The 23,074-nt window shown below is 49.7% G+C and overlaps 1 long non-coding RNA gene across 3 annotated transcripts in view; it reads right to left on the bottom strand.

Annotated features, from left to right (window-relative positions):
* LOC116812997 (uncharacterized) overlaps positions 1-19,701 on the bottom strand; it is a 40,337-nt gene extending 20,636 nt beyond the window's left edge. For 2 of the 3 annotated variants that reach the window (XR_004370859.2, XR_004370861.2), the window contains exons 1-4: positions 19,057-19,701; positions 16,650-16,735; positions 16,454-16,539; positions 2,531-2,782 (exon numbers count right to left, since the gene is read on the bottom strand). This is a non-coding gene — a long non-coding RNA (uncharacterized LOC116812997). The remainder of the gene's footprint in view (positions 1-2,530; positions 2,783-16,453; positions 16,540-16,649; positions 16,736-19,056) is intronic. The other variant, XR_004370860.2, reaches the window with a different exon arrangement.
* Positions 19,702-23,074: the final 3,373 nt, after the last annotated feature.

The raw sequence follows: 23,074 nt of genomic DNA on the forward strand, positions 1-23,074 counted from the left end.
ATCGATCTTCCCAGTATCCCTGTGAGGTGGTACTGTGCCATCCCCATTTTTCAGATGAGGACGCTGAGGCATAAGCAGGCAAAATGGCTTGCCCCAGATCCCATAGCTGTAAGTAGCAGATCCAAGATGCTAACTCAGGTCTGTCTGATTCTGGGGCCGAGACACCTGATCTCCCAGAGCTGCCTCCTCAGCCCAGTATTCAAAAGTTCACGCCAACATTGCTCAGATTTTAATCCCAGCACTTTTGGAGGCTGAGGCAGGTGGATCACTCGAGGTCAGGAGTTCAAGACCAGCCTGACCAATACGGTGAAACCCCGTCTCTACTAAAAATACAAAAATTAGCTAGGTGTGGTGGCGTGCTACGTAGTCCCAGCTACTCAGGAGGCTAAGGCAGGAGAATCACTTGAGTCTGGGAGGTGGATGTTGCAGTCAGCCGAGATCACGCCACTGCACTCAAGCCTGGGCAAAAGAGCAAGACTCGTCAAAAAAAAAAAAAAAAAAAAAGTGGAATTGTAGAGAGTTTTGCAGTATTCTGTGGGTTTCCAGAAAGGTTGGCAGGCTTTGAGGAGAGGGTACTCTTCTCCTGCCTGCCTGTTCGTGAAGCCCTTCAGAAAGGGAGAAGGTCTGGTGTTTTAAGAACCTGATTGCTGAAGCCAGACAGTTTGGGCTCAAATCTTCCCTTTGTTGTTGACCTCTGCATGTCCCTGGGAAAGTTGCCTAATTTCTCTGTGCCTCTAATTCCTCATCTGGGTAAATGGGGTTCATGATCATGCCTGGATCTCAGAGGTGTTCTGGAGGTTAAATTTTTAGATGGTTTTTAATGCTTGTAATGTGCCTATAATGTTGCCTGGTAGACAGCAAGCATTCAATAGGGGTGTCCCAGGCTAGGTCTCAGCTATCAGGGCCATGTGGTTCTGGAAGGCAGAGGACACTTGGCTGAAATGGAACCATCAGGGAGTGCAGAGACCCAGGCCATCAGCAAGGGCGTTGATGTCTCAGGATCTAAATTTTTCATTCCCACTCTACCTGCCAGGAAGCCCTGCTTGCCTGCTCCCTCTCCTCCACCCCTAGTCCAGGAGGCCACCAAGACCTAAGACTGCCTGAGAGTCCTAGAGAGCCCCAGATGCGAGGTTGCATGCTGATTTGGAGGCCCAAGATGTCAAGCCAGCCCCCAACTAATCTTTGTTCCTGAAGCCAGTGGAGCCCAGCTGCCCAGCCTTGGGGGGACCACAACCATGACAGAAACTGATTAAGTTGCTCTGCAAGTGTTTGCTGAATGCCTACTGTGTGCCAGGCACTGTCCTTGGCACTGGAGATCAGGCCGAAAACAAAGTCTCTGCTCACATAGAGCTCACTTCCTAGCAGAGTCAGTGATGGGCAATTAAAAAAAAAAAAAAGGGGGCCGGGCGCGGTGGCTCACGCTTGTAATCCTAGCACTTTGGGAGGCCCAGGCGGGCGGATCACGAGGTCAGGAGAACGAGACCACAGTGAAACCCCATCTCTACTAAAAATACAAAAAATTAGCCGGGCGTGGTGGCGGGCGCCTGTAGTCCCAGCTACTCGGAGAGGCTGAGGCAGGAGAATGGCGTGAACCCGGGAGGCGGAGCTTGCAGTGAGCCGAGATTGCGCCACTGCACTCCAGCCTGGGCGACAGAGCGAGACTCCATCTCAAAAAAAAAAAAAAAAAAAACGAGTGTGGCCGGGCGCGGTGGCTCACACCTGTAATCCCAGCACTTTGGGAGGCCAAGGCAGGCGGATCACAAGGTCAGGAGATCAAGACCATCCTGGCTAACACGGTGAAACATCATCTCTACTAAAAAAAAAAAAAAAAAAAAATACAAAAAATTAGCCAGGCGTGGTGGCAGGCACCTGTAGTCCCAGCTACTCAGGAGGCTGAGGAAGGAGAATGGCATGAACCCGGGAGGTGGAGCTTGCAGTGATGCGAGATCGCGCCACTGTACTCCAGCCTGGGGAACAGAGCGAGACTCTACCTCAAAATAATAATAATAATAAATAATAAATAAAAATAAATAAATAAACAAGTGTGAGATTTAATATGATAACATGAGGAACTGATAAGTATAGTGAAGAGAAACAGAGTGGGTCAAAGGGGTGGAGAGGGAGGAGGGAATCTTGGGAAAAGAAGATTGTAGACATCTGGAAAAACGACTTAAAAAGAACTAACTTTTCTGGTTTCCACTAAACATTTGCTCAGGAAAGTAATAGAACAGATTCATGATACATATAAAAACTGGATTATTGGTAGGAAACCCTTTTGTAGAATCAAGAATCACTTGGCCAAATGCCCTTAAATGATAGCCAGTTATAGGCACGAGCTCCGTCTACCTTGTTAAACCTATGACAGAGCCTCTACCCTTCTAAGCCTCAGTTGATTCAGCTGTAAAATGGGATCACAAGCCCCCACTGGTGGAGTGGTTAGCCAAGCTCAAGGAGATAGTCTGTGTAGAGCCTTCACACAGCCCCACCCCAGCCGGGCAGTCACTTTTCACTAAGCAACATTGTTGAGCACCTGCTGGATACACTGCAATCCAGAGTCTTAGGACTTCTTCCTTCCCCAGGTCTGCCATCCCCCTTCATGGCCGGGTCTCGGTGGTGCCTGGTGCTAGGCTGGCCTGGCATCCCCAGGCAGGAAAGGGAAGCGGCTCCTTTAAGGCAGGCCCCAGCTGGGCCGCCTGGATATTGGAGCATGGACGAGATTAGGTGGCGGAGGCGCTGGCCGGGCCAGATGCGCCTGAGCGCGGCCTCGTTATGTATTCATGAGCTGTGAGGAAAAGAAATAAAAGGATTCATTATCGTCCAAACTGTTACTAATGACATGTACCTGGAGCCTGAGCACCTCTGGAAATCTAATGCGACACACTCCGAGAGAAAATGTATTCCCGGGCTCGGTGCCGCAGCCGATGGAAAATGTCCCCTCCCCGCCCTTCCTCATTGCCATTCACTCAGGGCGACATTTACAATTCTTCTGCCATTATGTCCGACCAGGGCCTCTGAGCCTCTGTCACGACCTGCACATTAGCTGAAAATTGGAAATTCCACAGCGTGTCTGTGGCTGTGGCCGTGGCCGCGGTGGGCTGGGCCAGAGCAAGGCTCGGAAACCAAGAGGCACAAGGGACTGAGCAAGAGGGGCGCCCAGGGGCAAGGCGAAGGGACAAGGGGAGGAACGGCGCTGCTGGCCTTTAGGTGTCCTGCTGGCTCCGATCTGTCCCCAAGCTGGCCACCCGCCATGCCAAGCCCAGCCTCGGGGTGCCCAGGGTGGTGACCCCAAACCCTTTTACCTCTTCACCTTTGTTCTCCCCCCACCCCTATCCTGCTCTGAAAGTCTTCTGCCTCCCACATAGCAACCCCAATCCTTTGCTCCCTTCAGAGACCCAGTAAAAATATTAACAACACACCAAGAGATAGCCATCTGAAACTTATTTTGCAAGATAAACATGTCTCAGGTGCATTATAAAAGCATTGTCTCAACTGATCTTCACCACCACCATGTGAGGTGAGTTCTATTCTGATCCTCATTTTACAGAGGAGAAAAACTCAGACTTGCATAGTAAGGGACTTGCCCACAGTCACGTCACGCAAGGAGAAAGGAACAGAGCTGGGATTTGCCCCCTGGCTGGAGTGATTCTGAGATTTGGGCCTTGCCCTAGCACCACACGGGAACTCCAGGCTCCAGGCTCAGCTCCTCCAAGAAGCCTTCCCAGGCAGTTCTCTGCCTATTGAAGTTAAATCCTTGGGATGGAAGCCTCTGGGCTCCCATGTGCCAAAGTGTGGGCCTCTGTTTAATGCACCTTCCTGGGAAAGACACAGCTGCCCATCCAGACTGCTGTGCCCCAGAAGGCAGGTGCCCATCACCTGAGCCTTCTGTGTCTGCTTGCAACGTTTACCACTCAGTAAGTGCATAGCTAAGTCCAGTGGAGTATACATCTGTCCCATGTGGCTTCAGAGGCAGAGCTGGAATGGAATGGGGCACCCAGGAAAAGCGGATTTGGGCCTTATCCAAGGGAGAGCTTTTAGTAGAAAGGACAAATAAAAAACAGTATTTCAAATAGAAAATGAATAGTGTATTAGTCCATTTTCACGCTGCTATAAAGAAATGCCTGAGGCTGGGTAATTTATAAAGGAAAGAGGTTTAATTGATTCACAATTCAGCATGGCTGGGGAGGCCTCAGGGAACTTACAATCATGGTGGAAGGTGAAGAGGAAGCAAGACACCTTCTTCACAAGGCGCCAGGAAAAGAGCGAAGGAGGAACTTTCAAGCACTTATAAAACCATCGGATCTTGTGAGTGCTCACTCACCATCATGAGAACAGCACAGGAGAATCACCCCCATGATCCAATCGCCTCCCTCTTTTGACAGGTTAGGATTACAAGTTCCCCCCCTTGACACGTGGGGATTACAATTTGAGATGAGATTTGGGTGAGGACACAGGCCAAACCATATCAAATAGCTTTTCAGTGTAAATATATCTCAAATATCATTGTTTATTTGAAATTCAAATTAACTGGGTGTCCTGTCTTTTGATTTGCTAAATCTGGTAGTCCAAGCTTGGAGATACCCCAAGCAAACCCATAATGGGCCTGGCTCACCTAGGAGATTTGGGGTCAGTGCCCCAGGCCACTAGATCCTGAACTCTTAGAAACATCAGTCAGAGATTCTAGTCCCCAGACTTCCTTGCATCTAGGTGTGGTCACATGACTAAGTTCTGGTCAGCCGAACGCGAGTAAAAGTGATACCAGACCCTTCTGGTTAAAAGGAAAGGACAGACATTGATCTTGCCCTTTCCCCCTTCCTGCTTGCTGGGTTGCAGAAGAAATGGCAGGAGCTGCAGCAGCTATCTTTGACCCAGAGGTAGAAGCCACATGTTGAGGATGACACAGTTGTCCCTAGTAGGCCTGGACCACTTACCTCTAGAGTGTTATTCAAGGTAAAACAAACAAATAAATAAACAAAAAAGAGCTAATTGTTTAAGCCACTGTATTGTTGGGTTTATTTGTTCTAGTAGCTTAGACTGTACCCCTAACTAACAAATTCTCTCACCAAAATGTCAGCCCCCAGGAACGTGAGGACTTAACCATTCAATGTGCTAACACCAACACGTGTCACCAAGTAGATCCTCAATAAATGCTTATTGAACAAATAAATGAATGAATGTCCTAGATGACCTCTGAGAGTAAATAAACAGCTAATTAATTAATTATAATAATTAGCAATTACTGAATGCTCACAAAATTTTCTTATAACCATTGACTCCTTTGATCCTCACAACCCTATGATGTAGGAACCATTCACATCCCCACTTTATAAATGAGGACACTAAGGTGACTTGGCCTAGTTTAGAGAGCAGATAAGTGATGGAGCCAAGGTGCAGTCTGGCTCCGGGGCCCTCTCCCTTAACCTTCTCTCCTGCCTCTCTTTAGAAGAAACGATGAGCCAGTGGGTGAAAACGATGAGTCAGTGGGTGAATGAAAAGGCAACTCTATAACTTTGTTTATTCAACAAATCTTTTACTGAGTGTGACATGTACCTGGAACCTAAGCACCTCTGGAAATCTAATTTAGGGCATTGTTCTGGAAGGTAGGAATTTAGCAATAAACAAGACAAACGAAAATCCATACCTACGGTACTTAAAACCTAGTCGGGCAGACAGGCAATAAACAAGATAAACAAGCCAAATGGATAGTGTTACTATAGAATTCTGTTTATATGAAGTTCAAGAACAAGCAAAACTAATCTATGGGGATAGAAATCAGGGCAGTGGTTGCCCTCAGAAGGAGGATTGGAGGAAGGGGCTCTCTGGGGTGATGGAAATATTGTTTATCTTGTTTGGATATTGGTAACATAGAGGTAGTTTTTTTTTGTTTTTTTTTGTTTTTTTTTTTTTTGCGATGGAGTCTCGCTCTGTTGCCCAGGCTGGAGTGCAGTGGCGCCATCTCAGCTCACTGCAATCTCCACCTCCTGGGTTCATGCCTCAGCCTCCCAAGTAGCTGGGATTACAATCCGCCACCACGCCCAGCTAATTTTTGTATTTTTTAGTAGAGATGAGGTTTCACAATGTTGGCCAGGCTGGTCTCAAACTCCTGACGTCAGATGATCCATCTGCCTTGGCCTCCCAAAGTGCTGGGATTACAGACGTGAGCCACCATGCCCAGCCGGAGGTAGATATTTACCAAAACTCAGCAAACTTTATATGTAAGGCCTGTGCATCTTACTGTATGTATATAAAGTAAACCTCAGTCAAGAATAAGTAAAATCAATATGTATAGAAAATAAAGATAATGTCGGGTGGTTCAAAATACTAGGGAGAAAATAAGAAGAAAACCAAGGTAGGGTAGGGAGATTTTACATAGAGTGTCATGGAAGGAAGGCAGGAAGGAAGGAAGGCAGGAAGGAAGGCAGGAAGGCAGGAAGGCAGGAAGGAAGGAAGGAAGGAAGGAAGGAAGGAAGGAAGGAGGGAAGGAGGGAAGGAAGGAAGGAAGGAAAGGAGGGGAGGAGGGAAGGAAGGAAGGAGGGAGTGAAAAGGGAGGAAAAGAGGGAAGGAGGCAGGGAAGGAGGGAGGGATGGAAAGGGGGAGGGAAAGAAAGAGGGAGGAAGAGAAGGGGGAGGGAGGGGCAAATGAGAGAGTAAAAGCCACATCTTGTCCAGAAAGGAGCACTCCCCATGAACAGGGACTCATGCTCCCAGAGCTTCAAGCCCTGGAGAACCAGGGTCCTCCAGTGTGGGAGGGGCAGTGGTGGTGTCTATTTGAGAGCAGCCTCTTTCATGGAGCCCTGCTAAGGAGTAGTTTGAGGACAAACCCTAAAGCCCAGGGTCTAGGAGATAGAAATCACAGGGCAGACAGACCAAGGTGACTACTCTGCTAATTAAAGAAAAGGAGATGTCCCTTAACGCTGCTCACCCTGCCCCCAACCCTAATGTCTCTACCAGCACATTTCCCACCCACGCCACCCTTCCTACCTCCACCAATAACTGGACATCCCAATAAACAGCAGTGGGAATTGGAAATCCATACAGGAAAAAAAAATCTAAACCCATCCTCATGCCATACACAGAACATCATTCCAGATGGATTCACAGATCTAAATGTGGAAGGTAAAATAGTAAAATTTTACAGTAAAACAGAACATCTCTGTGACCTTGAAGCAGGCAGAAATTTCTTCAACAGCTCTAAAATGTGCTACCCGTCAAAGAAAACAATCTAAATTAGGCTATGTTAAAATTAAGAGCTGCTATTCATTAAACAGTATCATTAGGAAGGTGAAAATGCAACCTACAGAGAAAAATAACATATTTGAATATATTTGACAAGGGACTCATACCCATTATATTTCTTTTCCTTTTTTTTTTTTTTTTTTTGAGACGAAGTCTCACACTGTCACCCAGGCTGGAGTGCAGCGGCATGATCTCGGCTCACTGCAAGCTCTGCCTCCCGGGTTCACGCCATTCTCCTGCCTCAGCCTCCCGAGTAGCACAGGCACCTGCCAACATGCCCGGCTAAATTTCTTGTACTTTTAGTACAGACGGGGTCTCACCGTGTTAGCCAGGATGGTCTTGATCTCCTGACCTCATGATACGCCTACCTCACCCTCCCCAAGTGCTGGGATTACAGGTGTGAGCCACCGCACCCAGCCCCATTATATATCTTAAAAAGTTTTTCTACTAATGTGAAAAAAATAAACCCATAGAAATATGGTCAAGAGACTGGAAGAGATACTTGACAAAAGAAAACACCCAAATGGCTAATTAACATGAAAAGATGCTCAATATCACTAATCATTAAGGAAATGCAAATTAAAACTACATATCAGAATGAGGACACAGGAGAAGATACTAAGTACCGTTGAGGATGTGGTGGACCTCTTCGTGCTCTGCTATTAGGGCGTGAACTGGCATGATCACTTTGGAAAACTGTTTTGCAGTGTCTGTAAAGGTGAACGTGTGCCTTCCCTATGGCTCACCAGTGCCACTCCTAAGTACATATTCAACAGGTGTGCTTATGCCTTTTGCAACAATGCTCGTGGCTATTTATGGAGCCCCAAACCAAAACCCCAGGCCCCTCTTGCTTAATGTTCTCTCCTGCCTCTCTTAGAAGAAACGATGAGCCAACGGGTGAATGAAAGGTCAACTCTATAACTTTATTTATTCAACAAATCTTTTACCGTGTATGACATGTACCTAGAGCCTGAGTACCTCTGGAAATCTAATCTAGGGCACTGTTCTAGAAGCTGGGAATTTAGCAATAAACAAGACAAACAAAAATCCATACCCACAGTGCTTATATCCTAGTCGGGCAGACAGGCAATAAACAAGATAAACAAGTCAAATGGATAGTGTTACTGTAGGATTCCATTTATATGTAGTTCAAGAACAAGCAGAACTAATCCATGGGGATAGAAATCGGGGCAGTGTTTGCCTTCAGAAGGAAAGGACATATTCAAATGTCCCTCAAGAGTAGAACAGATCAAGAAACAGGCTTATTCATGCAACGGAATAGAATACTACAAGACACTGAGAATCAGTGAATGAAGATCAACTAGCCATACGCAACAGCAGGTCAAGTAGAAGAAGCCACGCACAAAACGGAATGTGTTGTGTGATTCCATGTATAGGAAAGTAGCTATTTTTGAGGGGTGGTGACTGGCAGGAGGGATCAGGGAGTTTCAGAAAACCTGTGATGTTCTATTTCTTGATCTGGATGCTGGCTTCCCAGGTGCACTTACCTGGGGAAAAATTTTCCAGCTGCATGTCTACAATTTGTGCTCTTTTCTGTGCTTAGGATGTACAGCAATACAAAATTTTAGAAAAAGATAACTTTAAAATAAAAATCTGTTGCTTACAGCAGGGGCTCAGCTCGCCAGCTCCTTGACATCCTGAAGTGACAACTACTTGTCCACCCTGTCCACCCTTAGTTGCTGAGCTTTTAATGAGAACTGCCTTTCTTTGTGGTTAGGTGTGTGTTTTTCTGAGAATGGCTTTTTCCTCTTTTCTGTGATTTGTGAGAGAAAGATAGAGACAGGGAGAGACGGAGGGCTATCAGAAATCTCCTGTAACATAGGGTCAAGACACTTTTGGCCAGGGAGGGATAAATAGGGTTCTCATTCCATATACCCCATGCTTTGGAAATTACAGATCTGATTAAATTTTCCACCCCAAAATTTATGTTGCTTATCCATCAGCATAAAGAGGTGCTCAATAAACGAACAAATGCATACAAAAATCAGTGAATGGCTGGCCATGGTGGCTTACACCTGTAATCCCAGCACTTTGGGAGACTGAGGTGGGAGGATCACTTGAGCTCAGGAGCTCGAAACCAACCTGGGCAACATGGTGAAATCTTATCTCTACAAAAAATACAAAAATTAGCCTGGCATTGTGGCGAGTGCCTGTAGTCCCAGCTACTTGGGAGTCTGAGGTGGGAGGATCACTTGAACCCGGGAGGAGAAGGTTGCGGTGAGCCAAGATCGCACCATTGCACTCCAGCCTGGGCAACAGAGAGATATCCTGCCTCAAAAAAAAAAAAAAAAATCAGTGAATGAATGAAACAAAGGCTCTGTAGCACCCCTGATCCTGGTTACACACCTCTGGTGACGGGTAACTTATCCCCTCTAGGGGAAGCCTGACCTGCCACTGAGGAGGTCCAGTTGGCAAAGGCTGCCCTTAATGGAGCCCTCGTTCTCCTCTCCATCCTCCTCTTCCCATTTCTCCAACCTTCCTTCAGTATAAACCTCCCCCAAGGGGCATGGGTCTCAGCTACAGACACACACACACACACACACACACACACACACACACACACACAGAGGTTCCCTGTTAGAACCAAGGAAGGAGGGGAAATCTGCTCATGCCTGTGAGTGGGGAAAGGAAGGACAAGATAATCTGAGACCACATTGTACATTCATTCATTCATTCACTTACTCATTTATTCACTTATCAGTTAACTTCTTGGCTCCCATTCCTGGGCAGATCTTGAGCTAAGCATTAAGACCTGAAAGGAGGACAGGTACAGTGGTTCACGCCTTTAACCCCAGCACTTGGAAGGCCGAGGTGGGAAGATCACTTGAGGCCAGAAGTTCAAGACTAGTCTGGGGAAGATAAGTGAGACCCTGTCTCTACAAAACAAAAAAGAAATCAGCCCTGCATGGTTGTGCATGTACCTGTAGTCCCAGCTACTCGGGAGGCTGAGGCAGGAGGATCACTTGAGCCCAGGAGTTGGAGGTTACAGTGAACTATGGTCGTGCCACTGCACTCCAGCCTGGGCAACAGAGGCCAGGCCCTGTCTCAAAAAAAGGATAACCATTATGAATAAGAAATCACTTTTGCCCTCAAGGAGCTTCCAGTTCGGTGGGGATCAGGCTGACAGGTAAGAATACCTGTGCAGTACCTGGGCTGCACTTGAATTCAGGTAGGTGGTTGATGGGGAGTGGCAGGACCTGGAGCTGATATTTCTCTCCCGGCATCCCCCCACCCCACGTCTAAAGAGGAAAGAGATTCATAAACAAATGATCACCGACCATCAAGATGCTTGCTGGGCTGGCGGCAATAATAGTGCTAATAATAATAGTAGCAGTTTTCCAAGCAACTAATCTTCAGTGCTATTATTATCTTCCAGTTTACAGATGAGGAAGCTGAGAGGTTAAGTCCCATGGCTCAGGACACACACTGCTAATGGGAAAGGAAATGAGATTCAAACCTGTAATCGTCTGACCTAATGACTAAGGTGCCTCCTTGGAGAGGAGTATGGGGGCATGGAAGGAGGACGCCCACTCTGATCTTGGAGGCTAGGGAAGGCTTCCTGGAGGCAGTGGCCCTTGATCTTGTTCTTGAACGATGTTGAAAGACTGAATATACAAACGGACAATGGCCAGACCATATATAAAGACAGAACTTTAACCCACAACCCACAGCACCCTACCCAAGAAACAAACTCCCTCATCTGCAAAAGAAAAAACAACCCAGGAAACCAGCCTGCTGGAAGTCACACATGCTATCTCTAGGGACAATCCAGAAAGCCAAACAATAACTTCTGTAACAATAGACCCAAAATGGTCAGGCCCTGATTAATAACTGACAGCTTCTCTAATTTTTATTCCTGCATCCAACTTACAACCAGACAGAGAAAGCCAAATGTGCACCCCTAATCAATCACATGGGATGCCCTGCTTCTAGTTAGCCACCTCCAGCCTCCCCATGCCCATGGCCTCCTATCAGGCCACACCCGAGGCTTCTCTTCCCCTCACCGCCCCACCGCTCCTCTCTTTGAATCTCTGCCAAAACACAAGTAACGGAGGCTGACTCCCTTGCTACAGCAGGCTCAGAAGAAATAGCCTTTGCTTTTCTAATTGGGTCAGTCTTCTTTAGTTCCACAAGATGTAGGAGTTTGCCAGGTGGCACAATAAGGGAAGGAAGAAGCCAGAGAGAACGGCATGTGCAAAGGCACAGAGGTGTGAATTAGCCAGCCATGGGAAGTGGAGAAAATAAGAGAGAAGGCCAGCGAGCCAAGAAAACTCCTACTCATCCAGCAACACCCAGTTTGAGAAGTCTCCTCTATGCATACAGAATAATAAGTACCTCTGGGGTGTGCAGGGACCGAGTGAACTTGCTCAGCTGGTACCCACCCAAGACCCCCAGGAGTAGCTTACATCACCAGGTGAGGGTGATTGGAGATGGGGAGCTCCGTTGCCCAGATGCGGGGCCAAGGCCAGTGAGCCCTTCTTATGCTCCTGCCCTGTCTGGGCTGCCCAAGCCTCTGCCTGGCCCTGGGCCCCACACCCTGGCACCCCCTCCCCTCATGCATCAGCCACGTCTTCTCCACCTTAGCTGCCCTCTGTGACTGTGCTAATGGGTATGGACTGGCAGCGTGTTCCGATTTAATCAAGGCTGGAGACAGGATTCCCCCCGCTGCCACCGCTTGTACTGCCCGGGGCCCAGGATGCTCAGATTAATTCACAGGACGTCACAGACACTGTTCTGCCATGCTTGTCATCTTCCCCAGCCAGGTGTGAGGTTTCCCAAGGCCCTGAACGTGAAGCCTCAGCACCCGGGCTCAGAGGCTCCATGCTCCATCCCGTCCTCATATACCTCCCCAGCTTAGAAGTACAGGCTGCAAATGAGACACTCCAGCCCAGAGGAGGGGCCTAGGGTGGAAGCCCCATTCAGATGTCTGAATCTGAGATGGGCCGCGTGGCACAGGGAGAGAGAGGCTAGCCTGGGATGCAAAAGAAATGGGTTAGATTGTCAGCCCCAGTCTAGAGGACATTAAATCATCCTAAGCTCTCTACTTACCCCCGACCCTCACCCCAGTTCCTTCCTCTTTTCATCTTTGACTTAACAAGTGTTGTCTGATCACAGCCTATGGGCCAAGGGCTGGGGATGCTACAGGGAATAAGATACAGTTCCCGGCTGTAGATAGTCAGTGTTCTCTGGGCCTCAGTTTCTCATCTGCAGAACGGGCCACCAATCCCTCCCTGGATGGCTTCACAGAGCGACTGTGAGGATCCTGGAGGGTCGTTAAGGTGGGCATAGTGGGAAAGCAGTTGGTGCAGAGAATAGACGACCCAACACAGAGTCAGGGTGTCTGGGTTCAATTCCCGGTACAGCCACCAGCAGGCTGAGGGGCTGCAGGCAAATTACTGCTTCTCCCTGAGCCTGTCTTCTCGCTGCAAAGTGGGGAGAGCAGACATAGCCCAAATAGTATCTATTTGTCAAGCACTTACTATGTGCCAGGCACTGTTCCAAGCTCTTCAGAAGATATGAGTTAATTTAAGCTCCACAACCTCCCATTTTGTAGATGAAAGAAACTGAAACACAAGAGGTCAAATAGCAGCCCCAAGGCCACACAGCCAGGCAGTCTGGCTCCAGTACCTGCTCTCCTAAGCCCCTTGCGCTGGCGTCTCTCACCACCCATCCATGAGCACCTTGGCCCAATCAGGCATTGCTCCGCCTCCCCAGAGTTCATGCAAAACAAACGCCTCTGTAATGCTCTCTCGGAGTCCACGGCAACCAGGTCTCATTTTATTTTTACCTTTCTTGGTATGTGTTTCTGTCTTTTGGTTTGGTTTTAAGAATCAGGCAGGAAACTTTATCAGGGCAATTGCTATGCCTCCCCCATCCGGTAGCTCCCTCAAACAGGGGCTGATCTCCCCCATCATTCTGGGGGTTCCCCAGAGTGAGGACAGGAGTGGAGCTCTGGGTCTCATGGCAGTTTTTCCACCTGCCTGTTCTTAATCTCCCCAATTCCCATCAGAGGCCCAGCCCTTCCTGGAGCCATCTGGTCTACCTCCTCAGGGGCACCACCTGCAGGATGATTCTCTCCAGCCGCCTTGGAGAAATGAATATGGTAATACCCTTTCCTAAATTACTATCGTAGTTGGCTGAATGTGAGAAACCTAGAGCTGGGGGCGTTGGCAGCTCAAGTGCTAAGAGTTAATTCAATTAGCCAGAGCACAGAAAGCTTGGGCCTGCTGTCTGCCTGCAGCACAGACCAGCAGGCTTCCGGGGGACTTTCCACACCTCTGAAATCTCAGCTCCCCTTCCACACCCCATGTGGCTTTCCCAGTCTTCCCGTATCCAAAACTAAGGCTTGGATTAGGACAAATACCTAATGCATGCAAGGCTTAAAACCTAGATGATGGGTTGATAGGTGAGCAAACCACCGTGGCACGTGTATACCTATGTAACAAACCTGCACATTCTGCACATGTATGCCAGAACTTAAAGTAAAATACATAAAATAAAATAAAGTAAAATAAAACTAAGGCTTGGAAGCATGAGCAAGTCCAACTCCAACAGGTGACCTGACATGAAAGGGCCCTGACCCGAGGCCCCTCAGCACGTCGTGGCAGCCTCAGGCTTTGAACTCAGGACTTCTGGTTCGAAGTTCTGCTTTTGCATTTGCTGCTTCCCCTGCCTGGAATGCTCTCCCCCAGATCTTTGCCCAGCCCCCTCCTTCTCATCCTTCCCTAATCCTATCGTCTCAAGCCCAGGCACACTCCCTCCAGGGCAGCATCCATCCCCCTCCCTGCCTTGCTTTCCAAGCGTGTTGTCTCCAGCGGAGAGGGCCCTGTCTACCTGATCCGCACCCCCCCCCCCCCCCCCCCCCCTTGTTTAGGCTGCCAGCCCCATGAAGCCAGCGCCACGGCCGTCTGCCTCACATCAGTCTAGGTCACAGCTGTGTTGCCAGCACCTGGCATGTGGTTGTCTTCAGTAAATCTCTGTGGAATGAACAAATGGGGGTCCATGAAGACCCCACAGCCTGGAACTTGGGCCTCTTCTTCTGTGGCCATGGCAGGAGGGATGCCAGGGGGACCAGCACTGTGGGCCGCACCCTTCCCACAGCCCAGCTGTGGCTGCAGCCGCCTCTGATTAGGCCCCGATTCACAGAGAGGCCTTTGGGCCATCAGCTTCCATTAGTTGCATCAAATTTTAGCTGGGAAGCCTGGCTGTTGCCCAAGAAGGTGGTCTCCAGAGAGGCCTGGGCAGGAGAAAGCCTGGGAGAGACTCAGCATCCGGGGTCTCAGCAATGTGACAGTCCAAGCTCTGCGGGAAGGCTGGGGCGGGGTGAGGGATGGGTGGGGGAAGCTAGGGGCAGCGAGGAGTGTTCCCTGAGTGGTGCTCTGACATCCATCACGGGGTCAGGAGCTCACTCAGCCTCCCCCTTTTTCACCCTTATTCTCGATCTGCCACCACCATTCCCTGTGACCTCAGGCCAGTCCCTTGCCTTCTCCAGGGCTCACTTCCATGACTGCAAAGGGATGGGATCAAACATTTTGGGGGCTCCCCAAGCTTAGGGATTCCGAGGTTCCATCTGGCTATGATTCCCACAGTCCCTGGATGCTCGGGGGTCTCCACGATCTCCCTGCCTCTTTCCCCCAATCACTCTGGCTCCCTGTGGCTGGAGTTATCTTTCTAGCACAAATCACCGCATGTCCTGTCCCTCAGCCTCTGTCTCTGCTGCCTCATCTCTTGCCACTTGCCACCAAATTTAGCAGTTCCTTTAAAAACCAAACATACACATACGACGCAACGCAGGAGTGGCACTCCTGGGCATTTATCCCAGAGATAGGAAAGTTGATGTCTGCACAAAACCTGTGCACACAGATTCGTAGCAGCTGTATTTGTTGGAATGGCCAAAAGTTGGAAACAACCAAAATGCCCTTCAGTGGGTACATGGTTAGGCACACCGTGGCTCATCCATCCCATGGAATAATACTCAGCAATGAAAAGGAATCAACTATTGATACATACAGCACCTGGGTGAATCTCTAAAGAGTCATGCTGGGGCTGGGTGTAGTGGCTCACTCCTATAATCCCAGCACTTTGGGAGGCCAAGGCCGATGGATCCCTTGAGTTCAGATGTTTGAAACCAGCCTGGGCAACATGGCAAAACCCCACCTCTACAAAAACAAAAACAAAAAAGAACCTACAAAAATTAGCCAGGTGTGGTGGCATGTGCCTGTAGTGCCAGCTACACTGGAGGCTGAGGTAGAAGGATTGCTTGAGCCCGAGAGGGTGAGGCTGCAGTGAGCCCAGATTGCACCCCCGTACTCCAGCCTGGGTAACAGAACAAGACCCCTGTCTCGAAAAACAAACAAACAAAAAAACCCTGCTGGGTAAAATAAACAAAGCCAACTCAAAGTCACATGCTGTATGAGTTCAATTCTATAACACTCTTGAAATGATGAAATCATAGATCAACAGATTAGAGGCTGCCAGAGGTTGTGGGAGGAATGGGAGTGTGATTATAAAGGGGTAGCACAGGGGTCTTTGTGTTCTGTATCTTGGGTGTGATGGTGGTTACACAAATCTACACATGTGATAAAATGGCAGGGAACTGGCTGGGCTCGGTGGCTCATGCCTGTAATCCCAGCACTTTGGGAGGCCAAGGCGGGCAGATCACTTGAGGTCAGGAGTTTGAGACCAGCCTGGCCAACATGGCGAACCCCGTCTCTACTAAAAATACAAACATTAGCCAGGCGTGGTGGCACACGCCCGTAGTCCGAACTACTTGGGAGGGTGAGGCAGGAGAATCACCTGAACCTGGGAGGCAGAGGTTGCAATGGGCCAAGATCACCTTACTGCACTCCAGCCTGAGCAACGGAGCAAGAATCTGTCTCAAAAAAAAAAAAAAAAAAAAAAAGAAAGGAAAAAAAAGAAAAAAAGCAGGGAGCTATACAACACATTGTCCCAATGTCAACTGCCTGGCTTTGATATAAACTAGAGCCATGTAAGATATCACTATTGGGGGAAACTGGGTGCAGGGTACATGGAACCCCTCTGTACTATCTTTGCAAATCCCCGCGGATCCATAGTGATTTCAAAATAAAGATTTCCTTTAAGCAGGATTCAAAAGTCTATACACATGGCTCTGATGATGGGATGATGGTTGTGGGGAAGGTGGAGGCCGCTCTTCCGTAATAACACCATGGTAGACTCACATGATCCATGAAAGGCTCTTTACAAGCATCAGCTCATCTTATTCAGACAATCCTCCCGTGATGTTGAAAGGGATTCTTATTCCCATCTTACAAAAAAGGAAACTGAGTCTCAGAAAATTGGAGTCGCTGTCCCAGGGGCAGAAGAGAAATTTAAGCCCAAAGTGTCCTACTTTCAACCCCCCCACCTGCCCCTCACCTCTGTTTTAGTCTCATTTGCCATGGGTGGTGGTGTTTATTTTCTTCTTTCTACTTCTCTGTATTTCCTCTAATAAGCATGCCTTCCTGTAATAATCAGAAGAAAAAATAAGCAAACACTAGAAAGTATTCCTTGGTGGGTTGCCTGTTTCTTCTGGAGCCTGTGGCACCACAGTCTACGATTTCTGTCTCCTTGGCACTCTCCTGGCTGCCCAGGACGGGAGCCACCTCCAGGGCCTTCTGCCACACGCACCCCCACTTGCCCACTGTAGACAGTGGGGTCTGCAGTCAAAGCCCCAGGGCTACTCACACACACTAGGAGCCCTGGCACAAAACTCTTAACCTGGGAGCCTCAGATTCCTCATCTGCAAAATGGGAATTAATGCAAAATTGTAATACTTCCCGCTTGTCAAGGTTGTTGTGAAGATCCAATGGAATAAGATGGTAATATTCCACCGATATGATATTTGCTGTGTGCCTACTAGGTGAGAGCATTTGATCATTTGCAAAACTGAACGCTGCCTCAAATCCCTCCTGGAGCACAGTGAGGTAGGAATTGCTAAGTAAACATCACGGCTGTTATTGTTGTTCTTGTCCCTGCCTAGCTGGCGGCAGCCTTGTACATCCAGACGGGCAGTGGTTCCTTGGGAACCTGGCAGAACCGGGTGGAACCGAGCCTCCCTGGGAATGGCAGCCCCAGAGGAGAGTGGAACATGCCACAGCCCACAAGACCCCGAAAGACTCCGCTAGACCCCGCTTTGCCTGCTGGTTTTCCACACCAAGAATCAATTTTCGAGGGTGTTTCCCAGAAGTGGTCTGGCCTCTCTGGTATCGTCATTCATCCCACCCTGGCCGCCAGCCACTCCCCACCAAGCCCTCTCTGCCCTGAGCGCCTCTTGCAATTGGGGCCCCCATCACAAGTGAGAAGGGGGAGCAGCTGGGACAGGAAGCCGCTTCCTGAAAATACCCCGACCTCACCCATGAGGGTCTGGATGCCGGCACCCCCTGCCCGCCATGTCCTGGCCTTCACCCCCGGAGGCCCTTGGCAAGGCTGGGCCAGGAATGCCACACTGGGGCCAGGGGAGCCTTTCCCAGGCTGGGGCTTAGAGAAGAAGGGTCTAGGCCAAGTGGTCAGAGCTGAGGGTGGGGTACTTCCTGCGTTCCAGGGGGAGACGAAGCCACTGCCAGCTTCCCATGCCCATCCCAGCTTGCAGATGTTCCAGAGAGTGTTCACAGGAAGTGCAAGGATTAAGATAGAGAGTAGGGGACAGAACAGGAGAGGATCCACCCAGGGAAGGTGAGAGAAGAGCCCTGGAGAGGTCACAGGGATCAGTGGGAGGAGCCTGGGACAGAGGACACACAGGCTGCCACTGCTGCTGACCTGCTGCATGACCCTGGGACAGTCACGACCCACTCTGGACCTCAGTCCATCTACAATCCACAGGGGCTGGATGAGACAGTTTATTTCAAGAATTCACTGAGCACCTCCTGCTGCGGGCCCTGGGCTGGCCCCTGGGGGCAGAGCAGCAAAGGAGACAGGCCTCCTTCCTGCCCCCTGGAGCTGACTGTGGGTGGGAAGGCAGAGAACAAAAGATTTCAATAAGGAATGTGAGACGGGAAGTGAAAGGGTGCTAGGGGCAGACCGGGGTGCCAGGGGCTGCGAGGATGTGGCAGGGTCCTCCTGGGGGATCAGGAGGGCTTCCCTGAGGAAGCAAAGACCTGGATACATAGGAATCCACTGGATATCCCAGACTCAGGGAACAGCATGGCTGGGACTGGGAAGCTGGTATATGGGGAGGACCAAAAGGCCCCGGGGGGCTGGGCCATCATCCCTGCCAGCCACGGTAAGGATTTTGATCCTCTAACAAGAAGCCATGGAAGGGGAAGATGGAATAGAGGTGCTTCTGTGCCTGGGGCTGGGGACTTCAGTCCCCTTCTCATTTGCAGAAGTGCCTCAGTGGAATCCCAAGGCCTCAAGGAACCCAGCTGGGAACTACTAGGGTGGCCAATTTCTAAGGACCCTTCTGGGCTCCATGAGGATTCTAGGCCATCCCCAAGCTGCACTTGGGCCCATGCTAGCACCCTCCAGCAACGCTTTGACCAAGCCCCACCCCAACTCGACCCAAGGAGGCAGCTCACCAGGGCCTCGTGCCCAAGAGGCTCCTCACTGACCAGCACCCCCCACCATGTCTCAGGAAGTAAGGAAGGGGAGAAGTGAGGTCAGCTGGCCCCAAGTAAAGGCTGGTTTCTGCAGATGTATGGCCTTTCCTTCTTCCCTCCTCCTGCTCAGGCCCTTGTCATGTCCAGGTCAGGCGCCACCTCTTGAGGAAAGCTTCCCTAGACCCCTTAGGCAGAGTTGATCCCTCCCTCCCTGGGGCTCCATGCCAGTGCAGCCCTGATGGTCTCACCTGTATGTGAGCTCCCGGAGACAGGGATGGCATGGCTGCATCTGCGCATTCATTCATTCGTTCATTCAACAGGTGCTGGGAATGCTGTGATGAACAAGGTAGGCCAGCTCCCTGTGCTCAAGGTGCTCGCAGTCACCTGTGGCCTAAAATAGTGCCGTATTTATCTCTGTACCTCAGGGGCCCTCTCAGGGCCTGGCACCAAGGGCCCCCACTGAGTCTGTTGAATAAGTGGATCAGAGAACAACAAGGGTGGACAGAAAGAGAGTTGGGGGGAGGAGGAAGTGGGGAGGAAAAGCCCCCGTAGGGAAGGTTCTGTGGGCCTCACCTTCCCCAGGTCTCACCCACATCCTAGGTTGCCCCCAACCTAGGGCAACTTCTCACCCAACTCAAGGACCTCACTTAGCAGCCTTACCGGACATCCTGATCCCCTCCCTAACCCCACTGAACTGTGGTCATATGCTTTCCAGACCATGTTGGATTTTTCAAAAGGAAAACAAGGAACGGCAAAGAAAGCCAGAAGCCAAAGAAAGCACACAGGCATGGCCGCAGGTACAGATGCCCTCAGGCAAGTCTGGCTGGACAGCTGAAGGGATGTTGGCCATGGCATTGTTTCAGCATGGCTGGGTGGGTGCTACACCCAGAACACAACAGCATGCCTCAAACCACCACCACCACCACCAGTAACAATGTCAGCATCAACACCACCACCACCACCACCAAAACCAGTAATAACATTAGTACAAACACCACCACCACCACCACCACCACCAGTAACAATGTCAACACCAATACCACCACCACCACCAAAACCAGTAACAATGTTAGCACCACCACCACCACCAAAACCGGTAATAACATTAGTACAAACACCATCTACCAGCAACAATGTTGGCACCAATACCAATACCACCATCATCGAAACTAGTAATAATGTTAGCACCAACATCACCAACACTGACACCACTTGTAACCATGTTAGCACCACCTCCAACACCACCATCAGCATAACATTAATACCAACACCAACACCACCAAAACCAATGATAATGTTAGCACCAACACCAACATTAACACTACCAGTAATCATGTTAACACCACCACCACCAAAACCAAAACCAGTAATAACACTAGTACCAACACCACCAACATTAATACCACCAGTAATCATGTTAGCACCACCAACACCAAAACTACTAATAACATTAGCACCAACACCATCACCAACACAAATACCACCTGTAATCATGTTAACACCACCACCACCATCACCAAAACCAGTAATAACGTTAGCACCCACACCATCACCAACACTAACACCACCCGTAATCATGTTAGCACCACCACCACCACTACTATTAGCAATAACATTAATAGCAACACCACCACTATCAACCCCATAACATTACCACCTCCAATAACAATAAAAAGAACACCCTCAACACCAACACCAATAACTTCAACATTGCCAGCAGTGACAATACCCCCAACACCAATAACAACTTAACACCTACATCACCAGTAAAACATTAACACTTCTAACACCACCACCACCACCACTCCCAGTAATAACACCCTCAACACCAACACCAATAACTTCAACATGATCAATACCAACAACACGATCCCTCTCTAACAACGCTACCAACAGTGACATTAACACCAACACTGTCAGTGTCAACCCCACCATCAACAACCCCAACACCAATAGCAAAACATGACCAATACCAACACTACTACCAACTACATCAACACCCCAACACCATCACCAATACCATATCACTGCCATCAACAACAGCAGCAACAATTATTCCAACAACAGCCACTGCTACTACCTTAACCCACCAGTAACACCTTCTACATTAGTAGCAAACCCGGTAATACCATGAATATCAACAACACAAACCCCCTTCCCAACACCCCACTGCCACCAGCACTCACTTCGTGCCAGGAACTGTGCCATGCACTTTACACACATGATTTCAATGAAGGCTCATCCCAACCCCATTCAGTGTCTCTCTTATTATCTCCACCTATATAGGAGAATACAAAGGCTCACAAAGGTTAGCCACTGTGTATCAGGACAAGAATGCTGGACTCCTTACTCCCAGTCCAGTGCCCTTCCCACTGTATCTGTGTCTATCTCCATTGCCTGGACATCCTCCTCCAGCCTGCTCCTCTTGCTCTGTGAAGTTGGGCTGAAATTTTCTCCATGGCACACACAAGCTTGACGCCTTGGGTGAGTCTCTCCATATCTCAGGGTCTTTCTATCCCCTCCTGCAAAACGAGACAGTACATTATTCTATCCTGAGTGGCAGGCAGACCCTGAGATTGCACACATAAGTCTTCAGGCAGGGTACCCAGGGCACAGAAGGCATGGAGTAAGGGGCATGTTACTGTTATCAGGGTTGGCAAAAAAAAAAAAAAGAGTACTCTCATTCTGCCGACTGGGGCTGAAAGGCTGCATTCATTCATTCGATGTTGGTAGCAACAATCACAGCCATAACAGCTTGTGTTTATGGAGGACTCACTGTGTTGCCAGGCATGTCCAAAGTGCAGCACATGAGAAAATTGAGGCTCAGAAATGTTAATGAATTAACCAAGCCGGGAAGTGGCAGAGGTGGGATTTGAACCCAGGCAGCCAGGCTCTGCCTATGCTCTTCGTCATTTGTCTACACCTCCTCCAGTAATATAATTAGCCTCTACTGAGCACCTACTATGTGCTGGTGCTTCTCCGGTATTATCTCTAATCTTCACAACAACCTTGCAGAGCAGGTAATACTGACCCTGAAATGAACTTGAACTTGGAGTCCGCCAGGCTCCAAAGTGGGGCTCTTGCTGTGCCACGGGGCCCCTACCTCCCTGTCTCCTGGGCCATGGCACTCTGGATACCCAGGGGAAACCCCAGCACCCTGGAGGCAATGTCCTCAGGTCCCCTCCCAGGGCAGGTCTATGTTAAAGGCTATTCAGGCACACAGAGGGTGGCTGATTCCAGGCAGGGCCCTCTTGGCTCCCAGAGCTCTTTGGGATCCAAATGCCACCCCCCAACTATCACAGCCCCAAGGGAGCCCAGGGGCCAGGCCGGTTGGTTTTTGGCATCCTCATGAGCAGCTGCCCGGGCAGAAGGGTTTCGTCTTTCCAGGCTGGATGGGAGAATCCTGCCTCCCTCCCGAGTTCTTGTTCCCAGGGAAAGACCTTGGCAAGATCCCTGATCCTTCCCTTCCCTGGGACGGATGGCTTCCAGCTGCCTGCCGCCCCCAGCCTGGGAAAATTCCTCAGTGCTCCGCGGGTCCCTGGATCGCTGAAACCTGAGTGGCGCCTCCATGGCCCCACCCAGGGCTCCCTTGGCCACCATTTTCCTTTAGCACCAAGCGCTCTTGTATTCCCAACAAGACTCCAATTACAGCAATAACAGGAACGGGCGACTTTAACCTGGGACGGACTTAAAACAAAGAAATTCTCAGTCACTGCTCCCCTATGTGTGCCAGGCCCTGTGCTAGGCACCTTACAAATGGCAAGTGGGTGCTCCCACATGCCTGTGAGTTTGGCATTTTACAAATAGGGAAACTGAGGCTGGGGCAGGTCTCCATCACTGATTAATGACAGAGCTGCGTAGTAACTCGGGCTGGTCAGAGGTCCACCACACTTTGTCTGTCCAACTCCCTCATTACAAAGGTGGAGAAACTGAGGCCCAGAGAAGGGAGTTACCTTCACAAGGGACACTGCCAGGAGTGCCGGGCTGGGTGCAGCCCAAGAGGATTTGACTCTCAGGCTTGTTCTCAGTCTCCCCTCTGCCTTCCTTGGGAACGCATCCCTGACCTCCCCTATCGTTCTCTGCCTTGTTGTTCACCTCAATCCCTCCTCCGCTCTGAGAGCAGAGAGGTTTTTAGGTGTACCGCTGCTGTTTGTGAACACACAGACACCCGCGATCACTATCAAAATTAGTCCACACGCATGCCCTGTCTCTAATCCAGCTCCCCACGCCAATCTCATACCCTATGAGTTTCCCAACATGCCCTGC

This window comes from Hylobates moloch, unplaced genomic scaffold (assembly GCF_009828535.3).
Source record: "Hylobates moloch isolate HMO894 unplaced genomic scaffold, HMol_V3 SCAFFOLD_9, whole genome shotgun sequence".
Classification (NCBI taxonomy): Eukaryota; Metazoa; Chordata; class Mammalia; order Primates; family Hylobatidae; genus Hylobates; species Hylobates moloch.